This window comes from Notamacropus eugenii, chromosome 1 (assembly GCF_028372415.1).
Source record: "Notamacropus eugenii isolate mMacEug1 chromosome 1, mMacEug1.pri_v2, whole genome shotgun sequence".
NCBI classification, from domain to species: domain Eukaryota; kingdom Metazoa; phylum Chordata; class Mammalia; order Diprotodontia; family Macropodidae; genus Notamacropus; species Notamacropus eugenii.
The window spans coordinates 197330734-197347143 of NC_092872.1; the positions used below are offsets into that span (position 1 = coordinate 197330734).

Consider the following 16410-nt stretch of genomic DNA (forward strand, 5'->3'; position numbering starts at 1 on the left):
TGACATATTGAGAAAAATTGTACCTACCAAAGCAAAGTCTTCTTCCATGCAAATCAGGCCCCAATTCCCCACAGATAAGGATCTTTTTGATGGAACACATGCAGAATCTACAGCTCTTAATTCTGTCATTAGTATTCCAAGCAGATGATTGCCAAATAACAGAGAAAACTGTCTGAATTGCTGTGTCTGAAACCTAATATTGATTTGTTTAATAGTGTCAGGAAGTCAAAATTCACAAATCTCCTGTCGATTGTTTATGAGGCAGTTAGCAGAGAATTGGTTGCCCCTGCTTAATTAATAACTCATTACTGAAATTTGATTATATGCTTGAATGGTTTAAATGGGCTCTAATTCAGCATCTGCAAAGCAGCATAGTAACAAAGTAAAAGGGATCTAAAAGCTTGCTTTTGAATGCTGCTGCCATCAGGGTTTCCCAATCACCCTTTGTCAAGGAATCTGTTGACTTTCCTTCCAGGGCCACCTCTCTGGGTATTAATATGTTGGCTTAAAAGGTGTCCCAGTGCAGCACAGACAGAATTATGGGTACATCTGAAGTTCAGCACAGTCCAAGTATCCTTTAAAAAAACACCCTGAACTTTGGCATGATTCATTTGTCAGACAATAAGCAAAGCTCAAGAAAGAAGGGTGCCTAGGTATCTGAGGAAGGAGAAATACTAGTAATCCAAGTGATGTTCAGACATACTCTCTGAAGTGCGTCTACCCATTAAATGATGCGTGATGGTCTTTTCAGTGTTGTAGAAAGAATGCTGAACTTAGAACCAGAACTCAATTATTTAAATTTAATTCAATTAAATTAGGCAAATATTTATTAAATGTGCTAGGTACAGTATAAAGAGCTGGGAATTCTTTTGGGGGGATGAGTCTGGACTGAGGATTTCATTGGATGCGATAGAGTGTGGAAATCCTTTCACTCATGTAGATTCAGCACATCTATAACTTTTAGTTGCATGGAAAATAAAGAGGTTAAGTGACTTGGCCAGGGTGACACAATTAGTATATGTCAGAGGAAGATTTTGAACTCAAATTCTTGACTCCAGTGCTAGCCCTTCAGTCAATACTAATTCAAAAAGTATTTATTAAGAACCAATTATGTATCGGGCCCTGGGCTAAACAAGAGAGTGGGGCTCATCTGATTGTTTCAGGGGAAAAATGTCCTGAGTTGTCTACTGGGAAAAGAGAAACAATAGCTCACATTTATATCGAATGTCAACTTTTGAAATTTATATATATTTATATATATATATATACACACACACACACAAACATATATATACATATATATGCATACATATGTATATATGCATAAATGAAGGTTTGAAAAAATCTTTACATTCTGGTATATCAATAAAAGAGGTGAGATGCACAATACACAGTGGTAAATGACCATAGTAATCTAATGTTTAATAAACCCAAAGATCCAAGCTTTTGGGACAAGAACTCACTATTTGACAAAAGCTACTGGGAAAACTAGAAAGCACTTTGACAGAAACTAGGTATAAAGCAACAGTTTACACTACATACCAATAAGGTCAAAATGAGTACATGATTGAGACATAAAGGGTAATACCATAAACAAATTAGAGGAGCATGGAATAGTTTACATATCAGATACATGGACAAGGAAAGAATTTATGACCAACAAGAGACAGAGAGCATTATAGGATATAAAATGGATCATTTAGATTACATTAAATTTTAAAAAAACTTTTTGCACAAAGAAAAACAATGAAATCAAGATTAGAAGGAAAGCAGAAAAATGGGGGATGGGGAGAAGGTTTTACAGTAAATTTCTTTGATAAAGCCTCATTTCTCAAATATATAGAGAACTGAGACAAATTTTAAGAATACAAATCATTCTCCAAATGATAAATAATCAAAGGATATGAACAGGTAGTTCTCAGGTGAAGAAATTAAAGCTATTTATAGTTACAAGAAAAAAATGCCCTAAAGTACTAATGATTAGAGAAATCCATATTAAAACAACTCTGAGGACAGCTTTCCTTGACAATTTCTCAAAAGAGCCTTTCTAGGTTTTGATTATGGCTTTCAGGTTTTCTGATGATTCTGACATTGTCTCTCCTGGATCTATTTTCCGGTCAGTTGTTTTTCCAATGAGATATTTTACATTTTCTTCTATTTTTTTTATTCTTTTGAATTTGTTGATTGATTCTTGGTATCTCATAGAGTCATTAGCTTCCACTTGCCCAATTCTAACTTTTAAGGATTTGTTTTTCTGTTAGTTTTTGTATTTTCTTTTCCATTTGGCCAATTGTACTTTTAAGGACTTGTTTTCTTCAGTGAATTTTTTAATCTTTTTTTCCATTTGTCCAATTCTACTTTTTAAGCAGTTGTTTTCTTTTTACAAGCTATTGACTCTTTTTTTTTTGTAATTCTCTTTTATCATTCTTATTTCTTTTCCCAATTTTTCTTCTACCCCTCTTATGTTATTTTAAGCTTCTTTTTAAGGTCTTCCATGAATTCTTTTTTTTTTTTTACAAACAAAACAAATACATTTAATAATTGTGAATGAAAATGTATATCTTAGTCCATCATCTCTTTATCAAGAGATGAGAAACAACTTCATCAATCAGTCCTATGGAGTTGTGATTGGTCACTGCATTGATCAAAGTTCTTAAATCTTAAAAGGTTGGGATTTTTTACATTATTGTAGCTATTTTAGAAATTATTCTCTTAGTTCTGTTCAGGTTACTCTGAATCATTTCCTGAAAGTTTTTCATATGTCTCTGAGTTTATCCCTTTTGTCATTTCTTTTTTTAAAATTTATTTTTAGTTTTCAACATTCATTTCCACAAGATTTTGAGTTCCAAATTTTCTTCCCATCTCTCCCCTCCCCCCACCCCAAGACATCATGCATTCTGATTACCCCTTCCCCCAATCTTCCCTTTTTCTATCACACTCCTTCTATCTTCCATGAATTCTTTATGGGCTTGAGCCCACTTCCCGTTTTTCTTTGGGGTTTTGCCCATAGGTGTTTTAACATTGTTGTCTTCTCTTCTGAGCTTTTATCTTGATCTTCCCTGAGACCATAACAACTTTCTTTTGGTCAGATTCTTTTTTGTTGTTTTTTTTTGTTCATCTTTTTTTGCCTTTTTCTTAAATTTGAGCTCTGCTCCTGGGGAGGCAAGGAGCACTGTCTTATGCTTCTTGTGGCAGGGGCTGTAGACCTTGGCTGTTTACCTGGTGGTGCACTCATATTGTCCTGAGGCTCATGTCTGATACTGCACTGAGGGGGTGGCTGGCACTACTGGAGGCCACAGGGGTTTGGCTGCTTCCTTTATGCTAAGCTGGGATCCTAATGGTGCTGGCATGTGCTGAGGCTGTTGGGTGTTTCTGTGTTTCCCCAGGACTATGTTGAAGCATGTGATAGTTCTCAGAACTGGAGTCTGACCATTACCCTGGTTATGCTGAGGCACATGGGGTGTCCTGGTGTTGGTGTCTACTTGCTCCACTGTACTGCAGCTTAGAATCTCCTACTGGTTTGCTGAGATGCAACTTATTGTTGACTTGCTGGGATGCTACCTTTCCTGGATGGATTTTACTCAAATGAGAGAACTTTTCTGCTGATTTTCCAAGTCTCTTGGACTACAAGACTGTTTTACTCCATCTTTTTGATGGCTCTGATCTTCCAGGATTTGTTTTGGGGTATTATTTTTTGATTATTTGGGGGTAAATATGGGAGAGTTATGGGAATTTACTGCTTAGTTTCTATTTAAGAATTAAAAACAAACAAGTATGATCTTATTTGAACCTCACATCAATCCCATGAGAGAAGGAAACTGATGCTCAATGAAAGGATCATTTTGCAAATACCTACAGGCTCAAAGGACCTTGAACTCAAGAGTTTTGGGAATAGTACAGGTGCCCATGACCAATGGCCCTGTTTGTAGCCCAAACTTCCTGACCATCATTGGAGGGTGAGATCATTGTGCAGAAGGGGCCCACTTTCACTGAAATCACCACCATCATCTACCAGCATTGGGCAGATAAAGTCAAGCTACCTGGTCACGGTAGCTCTCCTGCTCCCCAGACCACTGGCCTTGCTTCCAGCCTAGCCCTTGCAGCCATTATCCCCAGTGTAACTCAGTTAAAGCTATCATTTGACAACTGCTTCTGCAGGCGCCAGAGGTCCTGTCTCCTCAGCAGCCACAGCTGCTGAAGAACCAGGAGAATACATCTTTGCTGCCAAATTCCTTGACCCTATCAAATGGTTCAACATCAGGGTCATACAGCTAATGTCTTAGGCAGGATTCAAACTCAAGTCTTTTCAACTCCAGGAAGTCCAGTGCTGCTGCCACTTCTCTACCTAGCTGCCACCACCCACCTCCCTCATGGGTTTTGGAGTTTTCAGATCCAGAGCTTGGGGCATGACTGTGGGTAGGTCTAGTCACTTGAACTTTACAGAGAGGAGAGGAAAAGGACTTTCTACATTGTTAAGTTGCTTTCTGCAACTTCTAGTCATTGCCCCTCATTCTACTCTCTGGGGCTATTTTATTGACAAATTGGATCTTAAATTGATTATATTTATTCTGCTTTTTGCTATTTACATTGATGGTTTTAGTTTTATGTATTTGTGTTTTTGTTAATTACTTATTATTTTCTGTACTTCTTCACTCCTTACTATAATGAACCCCTCTCTATACTCAGATCTGCTCCCAAATTCCCACTGACTCAAAGCACACAAAGGTTAGATCTCTCTCCAAACTACTTACAAGAATTTGTCTCTACTAAAATTACCTCAGAAGATCAGTAATATAATGTCTTCCTGAGTCTTAAATATGTCCAAGAATTATTTGGTAGTTTTGAATAACCAGATGTGTGGCCTTGCTACTTTCTACACATAAATGATTTGGCATCATAAAATATTACTGTTACTGTATATAGTATATAGTATTCTTCTGGTTCCAATTGATTTTGTATCAGTTCACATCAGCCTTCCAGGTTTTTCAGAAAGCATCCTGCTCATCATTTTTTATAGCATGATAGTATTCCATCACAATCATATACAACTTGTTCAGCCATTTCTCAATTGATATGCTTCTCCTCAGTTTCCAACTCTTTGCCAGTACAAAAAAAAGCTGGTATAAATAATTTTTGTATGGATAGGTCCTTTTTCTTTTTAAAAAAATTATCTTTGTGATACAAACCCAGCAGTGGTATTGCTGGGTCAAAGGGTGTTCATAGTTTTATAGACTCTTGGTCATAATTCCACCAGCAGTTCATTAATGTCCCAATTTATCCATACACCTTCAAACATTTGTCAGTTTTTTTTTGCTATATTAGCCAATCAAATAGGTATGAAGTGGTACCTCGGAGTTGTTTTAATTTGCATTTCTCTAATCAATAGTGATTAGAGCATTTTTTTCTAATGACTTTGATTTCTTTGTCTGAAAAATGCCTGTTCATCTCCTTTGGCCATTTATCAATTGGGAAATAACTTGTATTCTTGTCAATTTGACTCAGTTCTCTATGTATTTGAGAAATGAGGCCTTTATCAGAGAAACTTGCTTTAAAACTTTCCCCCTAGTTTTCTTCTTTCCTTCTAATCTTGATTGCACTGGTTTTGTTAATGAAAAAATGTTTTGATTTAATATAATCAAAATTATCCATTTTATATCCTGTAATGTTCTCTTAGTTTTTCAAAATTCTTCCTTTATCCATAGTTCTGACAGAAAAACTATTCTATACTTCTTTAATTCACTTATGATATCACCCTTTTATGTCTAAATCATGTACTCATTTTGACCTTATCTTGACATATCATGTGAGACATTGGTTTATACCTAGTTTCTGCCAAAATATTTTCTAGTTTTCCTAGCAGTTTTTGTCAAATAGTGTGTGCTTGTCCCAAAAGTTTGCATCTTTGGGTTTATCAAACACTAAGTTACTGTGGTCATTTACTACTGTGTCTTATGTGCCTAATCTATTCCACTAATCTATCACTCTATTTCTTAACCAGTACCAGATTGTTTCAGTGATTAGTGCTTTGTAATGCAGTTTGAGATCTGGTACTGATAGCCACTTTCTTTCACATTTTTTTCATTGATTTCCTTGATATTCTTGATTTTTTGTTATCCCAGTTGAATTTTGTTACATTTTTCTCTAGCTCTATAAAATATTTTCTTTTGTAGTTTGATTTGTATGGTACTGAATAAGTATATTAATTTAGGTAGGTATTGTATTGGTTCAGGTCACCCATGAGAAATTAATATTTCTCTAGTTGTTTAGATTTGACTTTATTTGTGTGAAAAATGTTTTGAAATTGTATCCCTCTAGTTTCTGGGGATGTCTTCACAGGTAGATTCTTGAATATTTTATATTGTCTAACGTTAACTTTAAATGAAATTTTTCTTTGTATTTCTTGTTGCTGGACTTCTTTGGTAATATACAAAAATGCTGATGATGTATGTGGGTTTATATTATATCTTGCAACATTGCTGAAATTGTTACTTTCAACAAGTTTTTTAATTGATTCTCTAGGATTCATGCATTTCATGTACAACGAGGGATACATTTGTTTCCTCATTGCCTATTCTAATTCCTTCAACTTTTTTCCTGCTTATTGTTACAACTAGCATTTCTAGCACAATATTGAATAATAGCAGGGATAGTGGACCTCCTTGCTTCACCCCTTGTGTGTTGCTTCACCCCTTGTGTGTTCATCCTTTGTTGTCGAAGAAGACCATGCCATCAGAGAAATGATGACATGACTTGCACTTGACTTTGTTTTGAGTGAGGGAGAGCTGTGCAGGTCACCAGCCTCACTTCTCCTCCAGAGCCATCTGAATCCAGTGACCAGATATTCCTCAGGATGACTGGAGATGACCCAGGATGCACTGGGAGACCTTGGCCCCTTTAGGACAAGGTTTTTGCAGATATTCATTTAGGGTGAGGCAACACCCATTCATTGAATAGGACTGTTTAAGAGGTAGCCAGGCCATGGCCCCTTTAATAAGGCCAGGAAAAAGAAAGACATTAGGCTGGGATTAGTAAGCCTTCTAATTTATCCCCATTATAGATAATGCTTGCTGATGGTTTTAGATAGATACAACTTATTTTAAGGAAACCTCCATTTATTCCTATATTTTCTAGTGTTTTTAACAGGAATGAACTGAATTTTTTTGTCAAAAGATTTTTATACATCTATTGAAATAATCATATGGTTTGTTTGGGTTATTGATGTGATGAATTATGCTGACATCATTGAACCAGTCCTGCCTTCCTGATATCATTTCCACCTGGTGACAGTGTATGATCTTTGGGGTATATTCCTATAACTGCTTTGCTAGTATTATATTTAAATTTTTTTGCATCAATATTCATTAGGGAAATTGATCTATAGTTTTCTTTCTTGGTGTTTGGTTTTTGCTCTGCCTCATTTAGGTATCAGCCCATAAAAGGAATTTGCTGCAAAAAACATATTCTTTGTCTATTTTTCCAAGTGGTTTGTGCAGTTTATATATTATTGGAATTAATTGTTCTTTTAAATGTTTGGTAGAGTTCACTTGTGAATTCATCTGGTCCTAGGGAATTTTTTCTTAGAGACCTCATTGATGGTTTGTTCCATTTCTTTTTCTAGGTATTTAAGTTATTTATAGAGCTATTTAAATATTCTATTTCCTATTTGTTAATCTGGGCAACTTATATTTTTATCAATATTCATCCATTTCACTTAGATTTTACATTTTCTTGGTATGTAATTGGGCAAAATAGCTTTTAATAATTGCTTTAAATTAATCTTCATTGGTGGTGATTTCACTCTCTTAATCTTTAATTCTGGTAACTTGGTTTCTTTCTTTTTAAAAATCAATTTAACCAACAGTTTATCTATTTTATTTTTTTTTCCATAAAACCACTTCAAGTTTTATTAGTTCCAGAGTTTTCTTGCTTTCAATTTCATTCATCTTTCCCTTGATTTTCAGGATTTACAGTTTGGTGTTTAATTGGGGATTTTAAATTTATTCTTTTTCTGGTGTTTTTAATGCCCAATTCATTATTACATTCTTTCTCTACTTTATTGATGTAAGCATTTAGAAATATAAGTTCTTCTTTGACCGTATCCCATGAATTTTGATATGTTGTCTCATTTTTGTCATTCTCTTTAATGACATTATTTATTGTTCCTGTGATTTGTTCTTTGACCTACTCATTCTTTAGAATTAGATTATTTAGTTTCCAATTAATTTTTAACCTATCTTTCCATGGCCCTTTTTTGAATGTAATTTTTATTTCATTATGATCTGAAAAGAACACATCTAATATTTCTGTTTTTCTGAATCTGGTTGTGAGGTTTTTATGCCCTAATACATGGTCAATTTTTGTGTAGGTGCCATGTGCTGCTGAGAAAAAGGCATATTTTTTTCTTTTCCTATTCAATTTTCCCCAGAGGTCTATCATATCTAGCCTTTTAAAAAAATTCTATTTATCTTAACATCTACTTATCCTTAAAATTTCCCTTGTTTATTTTTTGTTTAGATTTATCTAGTTCTGAGAAGAAAAAGTTGAGGTCCCCCACTAGTATTAGTTTTTCTGTTTATTTTCTCCTGTAGCTAACTACTTTTCCTTTAAGAATTTGAATGCTATGTCATTTGGTGCATATATGTTTAGTATTGATCTTACTTCATGGTTTATGGTATCTTTTTAGCAAAATGTAGTTTCTCTGGCTTTTCAAGGTACTATTGTGATGATAACATACTTATGAGGTGAGAAAGTACTAATGAGGTGAACAAAGTTCTCTAGGACAGTTGGCTACCAGTACTATTAGCAAAAATAGCAGCAAGAAAACTTTGCAAGGAAAACAGAATAATTAGCAAAAATAGCCTGAATTTTCTACCTTTGTACAACATGAACTCGGAGAGATTTGCTTTGAACTCAAGGTATTTTTTGTCACTGTCAACTAATTTTTATCTGTTATCAAAATACCAACTGTTTTCCTCTTGGAAGAGAAAATAAAGGTTCTGGAAGAATGCTTCTCCATACAGCAAGTTATCCATGAGAATGAAATGTTGGCTGGGGGAAAATACTGAAGAAAGGCTTTCATGTGAAAACAAGAAGGAAAAATGTGGAATGAAAAGTTCAAGGATGGATGGGAGAATATAATACCGAAGAGAAAGGAAGAAGAACTAATGAACAACTGGAGCTAAGTAAAAGATTCTTCCCAAAGAGAAGAGAGTTCTGCATAAAGACAAAGAAGATATTGCTTGTCTTCTAAGAGATCATCCAGTAAGAGTCAGAGTCAAATAGGGGTGATGGCTGATTCCCTTCTGAGGAGTCTTGAGGCAATTATTTATTGAGCTATAGAAAGGAGCTGTTTCTTCTAGCATATACTGAGGATATGAGAGCCCCTCAATATTTGTTAAAGAGGGTGACTACTATTTACATCTGGCAATGTAAGTAGGCACAAATTTTGTTGCCAGAAGGAATTTGGAAATAGTTTCAAAGAATGCAATGTCTTAAGAAAGAAAGAGAAGTCTTTAGGAGAATAGGTGGTGTTTTAATCACTATTGACAATTGAAGCCACAGTCTTGAGATGAGAAATGCACATTTGGAAAGTGGACAGCTGTTTAAGAAGATGGTGTCTGAGAATGACATTTGGATTTGAGGACCATGGCTTGATATAAAAAAATGGACTCTTGGCCAGGGATGGAGTCTATCTACCACATATTATTAGGAATTTGTTCTATACACACACACACACACACACACACACACACACACACACACACACATGAGCACACACACACACACATATATATGTGTGTGTGTGTGTGTGTGTGTGTGTATATATATATATATATATATATATATATATATATATATATATATATATATATATATATATATATATATATATATATATATATATATATATGTCTGCTGATGCACTGTTTGTGGAGTTATGAACTGATCCAACCATTTTGGAGAACAACTTTCAACTATGCCCAAAAGGCTAGGCAACTGTGCATATCCTTTGTCCCAACAATAGCCCCACTAGGTCTGTATCCCAAAGAGATTTAAAAGTGGGAGTGGGAAAGGACATATTTGTACAAAAATATTTATAGCAGCCCTTTTGTTGGTGAAAGTGAGTTGGAAATTGAAGGAATATTCATCAATTGGGGAATGGTTGAACAAGTTGTAGTATATGATTGTGATGGAATCTATTATGCTAAAAGAAATGATGAGCAAGATGTTTTCAGAAAAACTTTAGAAGACTGATGTGAACTGATGCAAAGTGTATTGGACAGAACCAGGAGAACATTATATACAGCAACAGCAAGACTTTAACAATGTTCAACTGTAAAAGACTTAGCTTGTGTGATCAGGACAATAATCTAAGATAATTCCAAAGGACTTGTGAGTAAAAAAATGTTATATACTGAGAGAGACAGAGACAGAGACAGAGAAATAGAGACAAAGAGAATGAGAACTGATGAATGCTGAATGCAAATTGAAGCATACTTTTTCACTTTTTTTCTTATTTTTTGTGCCTATATTTTCTTTTGAAACATAGCTAATATGAAAATATGTTTTTCATGCCTTCATATGTACAATTAATATCATGTTGTTTTCATTTTCAAGAGGTGGGGATGAGTGGAAGAGGAGAGGGTTTGGAACTCAAAAAATTTAAAAATAAAGGTTAAAACTTTTAACAAATATAATTGGAAAATATTTGATGAAATAAAAACATCTTAATAAAAAAGAATGTATATGTTTGAAGTCTTGCATATTTAATCGAAAGCATTTTAAAAGATAAAGGAAAGGAAAAGGAGAAAATTTCCTAAATATACCACCTCAAGAGAGATACCATAAAAAATATCTACAGAGCTATAGAGATGTCTAGAAGTTTTCAGGAGATAAAAATCCAAAAAAAAATCCAATAAAACCCATGACATCATGTGTGTTTTTACACAATCACTTTGTCTTTGAATATGTGACAGCATACGAGAGGAAAGTTAGATACAGTCTCAACAGAAACCTTAGATTTTGAGAGAACTGATCTCAAAGGGTTCAGGGAAAAGAACATGCAGGAATCAATGGCCTAAAATCCTACAAGGAAAAATTCTAAGTAGAGATAGGAAGTTCTCAAGCATGGAATTCTGAAGACGAAAAGGGAAAGAATCAAAATAGGAAGGAAAAATGTCTTATACAATTTTTCCAGAAAATATGGTGAAGTGTGGAAGAGGCAGTAGCATGGTCAACGTAGATTCAAACCATAGCCAATGTCTATACCTTTAAAGGTAGTGATTAGTGGCTCCATATCAAATGGGAAGGAAGTCCCCAGTGGAATGGCCCACATATCTTTCCCTGATACTATATTGTTTAACACTGTAATATATTTCTTAGATAAAAGCAAAAATATAGTGGTTACCAAACTTGCATATTGCACAAAGCAAAAAGTATAGCTAATACACCAGTCGATAGGGTTCAGCAAAGTCTTGACAGTTTAGGGCTTAGGAATTTAACAGGGCTAGATCTGAAGACTTAAATTTGGATTAATAAAATCAAATTCATAAATATAATATTGTGGTTGATGAGGTTAGACAACATGGAGAGGTCCCAATTAGAGAGAATAACAAATTCCTTGAAGCAGTCACTTTATTTAAATTCACCCTACGTATTTCCATTGGGCTGGAAACAACTACCATATTTTACATAATTATAACTTCAAATAATACACATTCTAATACTGTAACCATTCCTGGAGATTCAATATTTTCACCAACTGAGACCTGGCTATAGTTTATCTGAAAAAGACTTGTAGATTTTCATGGATTGTAAGGTTAGTACAAGTCAACTGTGTGATATGGCAGCCAAAAACGGTAATGAGATCTTGGGCTACCTCCTGAGAGATTTGGCTTTCAGGAATGAGGAGGTGATAGTCCACAATATTGTGCTTTGGTTAGGCCCCAATCTGTATTGTTCTCAGTTCTAGAACAAATATACATTTTAGGATAGACTTTGACAAACTGGTAAATAGCCAGAGAGATCAGTCAGGATGGTAGAAAGGGTGTTTTGTCTCATGCCATATAAAGACTAGTTGAAAGAACTGGATGTATTTTACCTGGAGAAGAGAAAGAGATGACTCGGGGGAAAGCAATAATTACCTTTGAGGATGTATAAGACTACATATAGAAGAGGGATTAAATGTATTTTGCTTGGTCCCAGAGGGCAGCACTAAGAACAGTGGGTGAAAATTGCTGAGATAAATTTAAAGTTAATGTAAAAGAAAAACTGCCTAGGAATTAGAGCTCTCTAAATGTATAATGTCCTACCTCAGGAGGTGGTAGATGCCTTGCCATTGTAGGTACTCAAATGAAGCTTGGATGATCACTTGGCCTGCATGTTGTTGGAAGGAATTCTTTTGAATGTGTCTTGGTCTGGATGGCTGCTGAGGTCCCTTCCAATTCTGAAATTCTATTAATTCTATGATTCTGTGAATAGGGGAAGTGGTCTGAGGAGACTGAGATGAATTTCCAGGGAACTCATCAACCAGCCTACATTAAAAAAAAAAGAAAAGATGTTAAATGAATGCAAGGGGTGAGCATCAGGTAATGCAGGATGAATACAGAATAGTTCCATGATAATAGTGTCAGAAATGTTAAAGCTCAGAACAAGCAGAAGCAGAAAAGGGAAGGAAGAGAAGAGACGGAAAGCAAAGGGAAGGGAAGGGAAGGGAAGACCTTTAAAAAAACTACTATCTTGGAGAAAAGAGAGGATCCAAGAAAGGATAGGACTGATACTTGGGGTAGTTTTGGAAGAAGATAATGGATGACTGTGAGAAAACAGGATGACTCCTCTCTTATTTTATTTGATTTACTCTGCCAAGGAGATGTGTCAAAAAAATCTAATAGGAGGGGTATCAAACATTTAGAGACGAAAGGGATAGTAGAGTCACCTAGTCCAACCATTTTTCCGATGAGGTCATACAGGTTGGGAATAGCAGAGGAGCCAGGATTTAAACCTAGCCCCTTTCATTCCAGATCCAAAATTCCTTTCACTGCCCCTCAATGAACTGATACTCAAGATTAGTGGGGGGAAAGAAAGAAGGCAGCTAACTACGTGGATGATTTCATGACACCAAGTTAGGTCTAGTAGGGGTGCCAAAAGAAGTGGCAGATGATATTCCTCAATCTTTGAGGATCATGGGGAATGGGATGGTTGTCACAGGACTGGAAAAGAACAATTGTCAGCTTTATTTTCAAAAAAAGATAAAAAGAAAAGATGGTCTGCAAGCTGGGTCAGTGAGCTTCACTTTGATTCTTGTGAAAATCTTATATTGTTGAAGGGATAGTTAGTAAACATCCAGAAGAAGAAGCAGTGATCACAAAGATCTAGCCTGGCTTCATCAACTAGACCCCATTTTCCATTTCTGATAGATTAGCTGAGAATGCTGTAGACATAGTTTACAAAGATTTAGCAAAGCCTTTGACAAAGTTATGAAATTGTTTCAGAAAAGACGGAGATATATGTGCTAGACAATAGGATCTTTAAGTAGATTTAGAACTTATCAAATGGCTAGACTCAAAGAGTTCTCATTAATGATCTGATGTCAACTTGGAAGGAAGTCTGAATTGACTTCCTTGGTCATCTAATCTTGTTTGTGGGCTGTTTAACCATTTAAATCAGTGACTAATATTATGGTGTACAAGGAATGATTATTAAATTTGCTGATGACAAAACTAACATGAGGTGCTAAAAGACTGGATGATGAAACAGGATCCAAAAAGACGTTGAGTGGTTAAAATGTTCTGACAAATTCAAGATGAAATTCAATGAATATGCATGTAAAATCTTATAGTTATGTTAAAAAATCTTCATAATTGCAAGATAGAAGAGGCATAATCATAAAATTGTTTATCTGAAAGAGATCTGAGTAGGGATTGAGTGGACAGCAAATTCAATGAATCAACAGTGTTATATAGCTACTATGAATGTAATAGAGAGAGAACTATATGTGAAATAAAGAAGACCTGAACTCAAATTTCATGCTTATCAGCTAGGTGAATATGTACTTGTCATTTAATATCTTTCAGCCTCAGTTTCCTCATTTATTATATGGGGATAATATTTCCTGTTGTATCTATCTCAGAGGGTTGGGGCCCAAATGAGATAAGGGAGGTCAAGAACCTTGCTAACTTTAAGCTGTTATTTAAATGTCAGCTATTTATAGGATTCTAGATTTAGGAAGAGACCTAATCATCTAGGCTCCCTAATCCCCCTGATTTTCCACAGGAGGACACTGAGGCTCAGAGAAGGAAAGTGATTCATCCACCATGATGCAGCTAACAAGTAGCAGAGCTGAGTCAAACCAGCATCTTCTCATTCCAAATCCATCCTTCTTTCTGGCATGTGGTAGAAGTGTCTCTCTTAGGTGTGGGTCCAATTAGAAGGCTGTGCTCCAGTAGCTTCTTTAAGCCAGAAAAACACTTTAGAAAGAGCCTTTTGACCCTTTCCATACCAAACCAACCAAATTTTAATAAAAGTCTTTGGAATGTCTCAAAATCAGGAATGCTGACCCACTGTTGAGAAACAGGATTTCTTTAGCTTTCACATGGCCAGGCACAAACAAGTGCCTTTGGTGTTTTGATCAGGTGGGTGGGAAGTCAAGGGATTAGACTTGTACCTAGGGAAAAATAACCGCAACAAAGAAAGGAAATTGTCTTGATATTTCTGCTACCCCATGGTAGTAGACAACATTGCTCCCTGGGACAACATTGCTTATGATTCTCAGTGACAGGCAACTTTATCAATTCCTCCTTCAAAGGTAAAACCTGGCGTTCTCATAAACAACATTGCAGGCAAGAATACTTCTAAAATAACTGACTCCTGCCTTGCCTAACCAGCTCCAGTGGAAAGAATGTTTGCTGCTTTCTGCTGCAGGCCGATTTGTCAAAGTGCTATTAAGGATTTGCAGTTATAAGGGGGAAAAATGGAGTCAACCTTTATTTTTTTAACTCTAATTTATTATGCTTGATTACGCAGCTGGAATGGGAAGGTAGCTGCTGTTTGTAGTTAAATAACTCCTCACAATTTCTTAAAGAAATGATCTTCAAAGCTTTAACGGGTCAGTGGCTCAAGTACAAAGGGAAGATTGATTTTCATACTCCCACTCTTTGTTCCCAAAGTTTAAAACAGACACGTTCTGGTAAATTAGTTTGTCTATGTTATTAATGGAAGAACTTATTAAACTCCCATAAATACATGGCGGTATCTTGCTTAAAATGCCAAGTGCATTGGCTTAAATTTTTTTTTTTTAATTCAAAAGCCCCAAAGGGTCTACTGGTTTTAATTTTGGGTTTGTATAATTCAAGGACAGAAGGCTAGAGAATTAGGAGTTAGCTACAGATATTAGATATGCATAGTGATGAATGCCACCCAGCGTAGAGGGCCTAATGTGTTAGAAAATAATTTTCATTTAATAAAAAGAATACATGTGTTGATATGATAGGAGGGGTGGGTGTGGGTGGGAGAGAGGTCTATTTTTTTTAACAATAGATAAGATCTTGAGAAAACACCCAGTTTCATTTTATACAGGGTGCTTGTGCATATTTGGCAGTTGGGTTTGGAAACATTTTCTTTAGTGAAGTGAGAAATGAGCTATACTTTTGAAAGACTAGTAATGGACAGACAAAGATTTAAAGAGACAACTACAATTTGACATCCCATTCAAGAGTATAGGAAGGATGCTGGGAGGAAATAACATTAGGAACTGGAATCTGTCGGTGCTTGTCTTCCAGCAGAACAGACAGAGAGAGGAAGATCACATGCAAGTGTTTGTCAAGATAAACTAGTTCCATTAAGGCCTCTGGCCCATAGGACTTCAATACTCAAAATCCACAAGGAATAATCCAGAATCCAGGTCTAAGTGAATGCTTTAAAGGAAAGAGTCATATTCAAAGCCAGTAGAGATACTAGGTTATTAATAACATGGCATAAAGTTTATAAGTCAAATCAGGACTGATTAATATAGGCAAGATACTAAAAATCTAATGAAGATTAGAGCAAGGGACAACAAATTTGAATTTTTTAGCAGGATTTTCTAGCTAGAAAGAGTCAGGCCTCATGTTTTCTTTAATCTATTCTGGCCCGTGTCTTCTAACACTGCTGAGAACCATGCATTTGAAACTGAGCAGGGTCTGAATGAAAGCATTGATCCTCAGAAAAATTAAACTATGGACATTTTTTTTTAAGGACTATTATGAGAATGAAGTGGTGATAGGGTCAACTGCTCCATACCCATATGCACACACGTACACATGCACTTTATAAACGACACTGCAGAAAATCTACTTGAATTGTCATATGCACATATATACACATACATACATATATGCATATATGTGTGTGCATGTGTATATATTCACACACATA

General features: G+C 35.5%; 1 protein-coding gene across 16 annotated transcripts in view; it reads right to left on the reverse strand.

The window, feature by feature from the left end:
• LOC140513775 (uncharacterized) overlaps positions 1-16410 on the reverse strand; it is a 144519-nt gene that overhangs the window by 24224 nt on the left and 103885 nt on the right. For 13 of the 16 annotated variants that reach the window (XR_011970360.1, XR_011970364.1, XR_011970359.1 and 10 more), the window contains one exon: positions 12312-12533. The exons of the other annotated variants lie outside the window; for them this stretch is intronic. The gene's annotated coding sequence lies outside the window, so the exon portion shown is untranslated. The remainder of the gene's footprint in view (positions 1-12311; positions 12534-16410) is intronic. 16 annotated transcript variants of the gene reach the window in all.